Below are 6,199 nucleotides of genomic sequence, written 5' to 3' on the forward strand. Positions count from 1 at the left end.
CCACATGTGCACACATCTCTTAGCCAAAATGGATTCTAGCAAAAAGGCCTATGGGTAGGTTGACATCATTTCCTTTTTGACCTCCAAGGAGCCTTTCTGCTCATGTATAGTCTGGAAGTTCTCCTTGACTTCAAAACTGAGAAATATGTGGTCTCTTTATGTCTTATCTGAGCTGATATAAATGCTCATGGGCACATCTTTATGTGGATGTATGTTTCCATTTCCTTGGATAAACAGCTACAAGGAGGAAGACTTGTCATGCAGTTGGCATATATATAACTTTATAGGAAAATACTAAATTGTTTTTCAAAGCGATAGCACCAGTCTACAGTTCCACCAGCAGTGTATTAGAGTCCAGGGACTCCAAATTATCAAAACTTGTTGGGGTCAGTCTTTTCAAATTAGCCATTCTAATAGGTTTATGGGACTTTCCTGGTGGCTGAGACGGTAAAAGCGTCTGTCTACAATGCTGGAGACCTGGGTTCGATCCCTGGTCGGGAAGTTCCCCTGGAGAAGGAAACAGCAACCTACTCCAGTATTCTTGCCTGGAAAACCCCATGGCCAGAGGAGCCTGGCATGCTACAGTCCATGGGGTCGAAAAGAGTCAGACACGACTGAGCGACTTCAATTCGCTTCACTTCAATTCTTGTCATTTTTCTTCATATTTCCTTAGAGACTCATGATACCTGTCATCATTTTCATGTGCTTATTTACCACCTCAATGTCTTCTTTGGTGAGTATTTGATCTAAATTTTTGCCCACTTTTAAATTGGGTTGCACTGTCACTTCATTGAGTTTGGAAGATTTTTGTTATATTCTGGGCTTCTTTTTTAAGTGAAGAAGGGAAAATTAAAAGCTGTATATGCTATGTACTCACTGGATGAAGAGATTCTTTGTGACCCCATGGACTATAGCCAAACAGGCTCCTCTGTCCGTGGGGATTTTCCAGGCAAGAACACTGGAGTGGGTTGCTATGCCCTCCTCTAGGGGATCTTCCCAACCCAGGGATCCAACCTGTGCCTGTTATGTCTCCTGCATTGGCAGGCAGGTTCTTACCACTATCACCACCTGGGAAGCCCATGGGAGGATACACTTTGCCCTTAACATTGTTTATCTAGGAATTTGGATATATTGATAGAAGAGATTAGAAAAGAGAGTAAGTTAAAACTATTTTTAAAAAAGCAAACTATATCCAAGATGAAAAGCAATAAAACAGGCATTATATGAAGATATTTGTGTAAGTTTATAAAGAAGTTCATCAAAAAAGGATCACAAAAATATTTATGGCAATTATCTCAAAGTAGGACTCTTGCATGGAAAATCCCATGGACAGAGGAGCCTGATAGGCTGCAGTCCATGGGGTCGCTAAGAGTCGGACACGACTGAGCAACTTCACTTTCACTTTTCACTCTCACGCATTGGAGAAGGAAATGACAACCCACGCCAGTGTTCTTGCCTGGAGAATCCCAGGGATGGGGAAGCCTGGTGGGCTGCTGTCTCTGGGGCCGCACAGAGTCAGACACAACTGAAGCGACTTAGCAGAGCAATTTCAGGTGATTCTTACCTTTTTGATTCTTACCTTTCAGGTTATTCTTACCTAATATGTTTGATATTTTTGAATTCATGTAACTTCAAACAGGACAAAATATCAATGAAGTTAAAGGTCTGGGCCACTGGAAATATACTGATGGTTTGAGGCATTCCCTGCAGGGCCTGAGAGAAGACTGTGAAACCTTAGGTGGGCAGCCACTGCATGACTGTTCAAGTAAAGCTTCTAACTACTGGCTTTCATTTTTGTAAAGAAGAGCTTGGAGTCACAAGAAAGCTTACAAACAAAATCATTATAGAGGCATTAAATATTCACTTAATTTTCCATATTTAATGTCCTCCACTTTGTAAGAAAGCTTTCAGAAAATTATATGACTTCCACAGATTAAAAAAATTGTTACTTCTGTGAATTCTAGGGCCTCAAATCCTGGACTTTCCTCTCTAATCAGATCTTTTATTTCCATAACTAATGTAAGTGCTTGCACTCAGGTGATTCATTTGTCAACTTTTGTAGTGACTCATTTGTTTGATTAATAAATAAGAAAAAAGCTCAAGAAGGCTTTTTCTTAGACACCATGGTGATAGCTACTTTTAAGTAGTTAAATAAATACCAAAATACAACCATGGTTGTTGGGTGTTTCCCTACATTTAACTGTGTAACAGAAAACTTTTGACATGAATTCAACATCTAAAAATTCTGGAATGGCATAACTGAAAGTGACCTCAGAGGTCAATCTCCCTAACTCTAAGACTCAGAGTTCCACAAGTATCCATTAAGGACCTGCCCTGTGCCTGGCGCTATCACAGAACTCTGACCAAAACACATATAGTCTTTAATTTTCTTGATTGATAAGGTTGTAAGTGCCGAGTAGGTATGAAAAGTGGAAGATAAAATTGTGTATGTTATAAAGAAGAACAGCATATCATATGGTATGGATTGGAAGGAGGTAAGTGTTATGGGAAAAACAGGCCACGAGGAGGGGACAGCTGGTACAGGTCATAAAGTGGAAGTGTGCCCTGAGGATCAGAAAGAAAGCCAATATGGCTGGAGTCATGGGAGAGAGCAACAGGAGATGGGGAAGAGAAGAGAGTTTAGGAAATTTCTTAAAATTGTAAGCAACTGTAAGGACTTTGACTTTTGTTCCAAAAGACATGAAGAGTCCTTGTAAGACGTGAAACAAAAGAATGATGTTTGGATTTTTGTTTAGAATGGCTCATTCTGGCTTCTGCACTGTGAATCTACAACAGGGGACGATGGTATAGATGGGAATAACAGACAGGAGTTTAGCTCTGATGATGGCAGCTGAGATGTAGCAGAAGAGATGTTAAGAAGAGATTAGAATCTAGACACATTTTAAATGAAAGCCACAGTTATTTGCTGATATTTCAGATGTGAGATAAGCAAGTAGAGGGAGTCAGGATTTTTGCCTGAGTACCTACAAGGACTCAGAAAGATTGTAAATGTTCTTGGAGAGAGAGATCAATTGGAGAGTAGATCATTAACTACTAAATACTTTCTCTTAAAAGTGCAACATGTTACTTCCACTAACATTTTATTGGCCTAAGTAAGTTGATATACTTTAAAATTGAAACTTATGTTTATTAAAATACACTATCAATAAGCCAAAAAATGTCAACACACTGAAAGAAGATATTTTCCATGCAAATAACCATCAAAAGAGTTCATATTATGAATTTATAAGGAACTCCTTTTGATGGATATGGATATATTTTATTTTCTTGGCAAAACAGGAAATAGTGAAATTGTACTGGCAGGCTCATGAAATTAATCTTGCTAAGTGTCTTCTAAATATTTGCTTTCAGATTCCTGTTTTCTAGCCCCCTCACAAGGTGTCATGTGAGTTCCTGTACTTCCTAAGTCAGGAAATAGTTTCCCTCATTCTGCAGAGACCAGCAATTTCATTTCAGCATCTCTGGTCCTGTGGTCACAAACAGGATCTTGCATGAGGCCTGGGTTTGATAAGGATCACCCAGGACAACTCAAGAGGATTAGAAAGCCCTGATTCCTTTATTTGATCAACCCCCACACACCTCATTGTGGCAGGAAGCCTTGGCTTAAATTAAGCTTCTCCTCTGTCTTTGTTTTCCAAATGCTTTTTGACAAGTCTTTTATAGGCACAGATTAACTCTTCTGTCAGGAAGAATGTAGAGGGTCTACTAGCCTTTGGCCAAGCAAGGTCATCCTTGAAGTTTTCTGTGGTTCCCAGATGGGGATGAGACATCGCTTCCTCTGTTTCTATTTTTAATTGGAGGATAATTACAATATTGTGTTGGTTTTTGCCATATAGCAACATGAATCAGGCATAGGTATACACATGTCCCCTCTGTCTTGAACCTCCATCCCACCCCATCCTGCCCCTCTAGGTTGGCATAGCACTGAATTTGAGCTCCCTGCATCATACAGCAGTTTCCACTGGCTATAGAATTCTTTAACACAGGCTTATATACCCACAGTGTGGTCTGCACAGAGAAGGCAAGTCAGAAATCTCAGAATCATATCAGCACCGATAAGCAACAACATGTAACACTAGCTGCAACCGTGGTTTGGACTGTGCTCAGTTCATCATTACTGGCAGGTTGACAGCCTCTCTTCAGTCCTTAGGCTAGCATTTGCTTTACCTTGCTAGCAAAGGCAGGCTTCGAAGGGAACCTTCCACTTAGGATCCTGATTCTCTTGTGCCTCAAGCTGCCTGCTCTTCCCCAGGTCTCCAGGAAAGCAAACTTCCTGGATAGTTGTCTATGCTCTGCAAAGTCTTGAACGAAACAGCAACACATCTCAGACTGAGTGGGAAGGAAGTTCTGTCAGTTTCATCGTCTCTCTCTCTCAGTCTCTCCCTGGCTGCTCCTCCTCTCCTTGTCATTTTCCAGAGTCCCTCTCGTCCACATCATCAACCTTTTATCCTCCAGCTAGTCCTCCGGGGCCCTGGACAGTTCCTCTCTGGGCAGCAGTGCTGCTGCTGCAGGGCTCACGATGGGATTTCTGGAACCTGGCTGAACAAGGGCGGCCTGAATTGCGAATGTGTTCTCATCCGAGGCTGGGAATACTTCGTCATAGCATTATGTAAATATAATAAATTCTTTTAAAAGCATATTTCACCCAACGGGTACAAAACTCCAGTTACAAGATGAAAATGTCATAGGGATGTGACCTAGAGCACGGTGACTACAGTTAATGGTGTGTGTGTGCTAAGTCACTTCATTTGTGTCTGACTCTTTGCAACGCTATGGACTATAGCCCACCAGGCTCCTTTTTCCATGAGATTCTCCAGGCAAGAATACTGGAGTGGGTTGCCATTTCCTTCTCCAAGGGATTTTCCCAACCCAGGGATTTTCCTGAACCAGGGATCAAACCGAGGTTTCCTGCATTGCAAGCAGATTCTTTACCATGTGAGTCACCAGGGAAGCCCAATAGTACTGTAATGCATATTTGAAATACAGTCCTACAGTTAATAGTACTGTATTGCATATTTGAAAGTGGCTAAAAGAGCTTAAAAGTCCTCATTATAAGAAAAACAAACTTTTTTGTTATTATAATTATTATGGTGATCATTTCACAATATATACAAATATTAATCATACTGTACTCCTAACACTAATATTGTCATATCATTAAAGTCAATTATACCTAAAAAAAAAAAAAGACTAAAAAGAGAAGCGTTTTAAAAGAGCATATTCACGGTACACCTGTTACACATGAAGTCCTGTGCTTGGTATGGAGAAGGGAGAAGCAAAGGCAACTTGGCCTCAGCCTTCAAAGATGGCTTGTTTCAACAGGGAGAAGATGGTGTCAGTCAGCAGCGTTACAACCGTGTGACAGATGCAAACACAGAGGCAAGGATGAAGCTCAGGGCGGATAAACGAGCACGAGACTTTCCTTTTGGAGCAAGGGAGGGTAAAGGGTGAGATCTGCAGAAAAGAGGTGATGTTGGTGGTTGTCTTGAGACAAATGGACAGAGAAGATAGTGTGGATTCCAGTGTTCACAAAGACATGGAGGTGCACAGTGTGGAGACAACCAAGAATGTGATGGGGGGCAAGTGGCTGGAGACCATGCTCACCAGGAGGGAGATCCTCCTGATGAACTGACCACCACTCTGAGGAATCCTGGGGTTTCCCTGTGTAAGCCATGGAGAGAAACATTGCTGACTATTCAGAATGAATGAATGAATTAAAGAACGAATGGGTGAAATTAATTGTGGCATTTAAGGTGATTGTGGAGCAGGCAATGGCACCCCACTCCAGTACTCTTGCCTGGAAAATCCCATGGATGGAAGAGCCCGGTAGGCTGCAGTCCATGGTGTCGCTGAGGGTCAGACATGACTGAGCGACTTCACTTTCACTTTTCACTTTCATGCATTGGAGAAGGAAATGGCAACCCACTCCAGTGTTCTTGCCTGGAGAATCACAGGGACGGGGGAGCCTGGTGGGCTGCCGTCTATGGGGTCGCACAGAGTCGGACATGACTGAAGCAACTTAGCAAGGTGATTGTACACTAAAAATACAATTCTATGTTTTTAACCTAGAGAAATTTAAAATGTCTGTGTTATAAACACAAATACATAGATGTAATAATACATTTAGGCTTGAATTCTTTCTGGAATGAAAACTATCATGTTTTTTACCTCCTGCAAA

At 41.4% G+C, this 6,199-nt stretch overlaps 1 long non-coding RNA gene across 1 annotated transcript; it reads left to right on the top strand.

Moving 5' to 3' along the window:
• Positions 1-1,423: 1,423 nt before the first annotated feature.
• LOC139182628 (uncharacterized) lies at positions 1,424-5,760 on the top strand. Its single transcript, XR_011566146.1, has 2 exons — positions 1,424-1,553; positions 5,344-5,760. It is a non-coding gene; the product is annotated as an uncharacterized lncRNA (long non-coding RNA).
• The last annotated feature ends 439 nt before the right edge of the window (positions 5,761-6,199 follow it).

This window comes from Bos indicus, chromosome 4, assembly GCF_029378745.1.
Source record: "Bos indicus isolate NIAB-ARS_2022 breed Sahiwal x Tharparkar chromosome 4, NIAB-ARS_B.indTharparkar_mat_pri_1.0, whole genome shotgun sequence".
NCBI lineage: Eukaryota > Metazoa > Chordata > Mammalia > Artiodactyla > Bovidae > Bos > Bos indicus.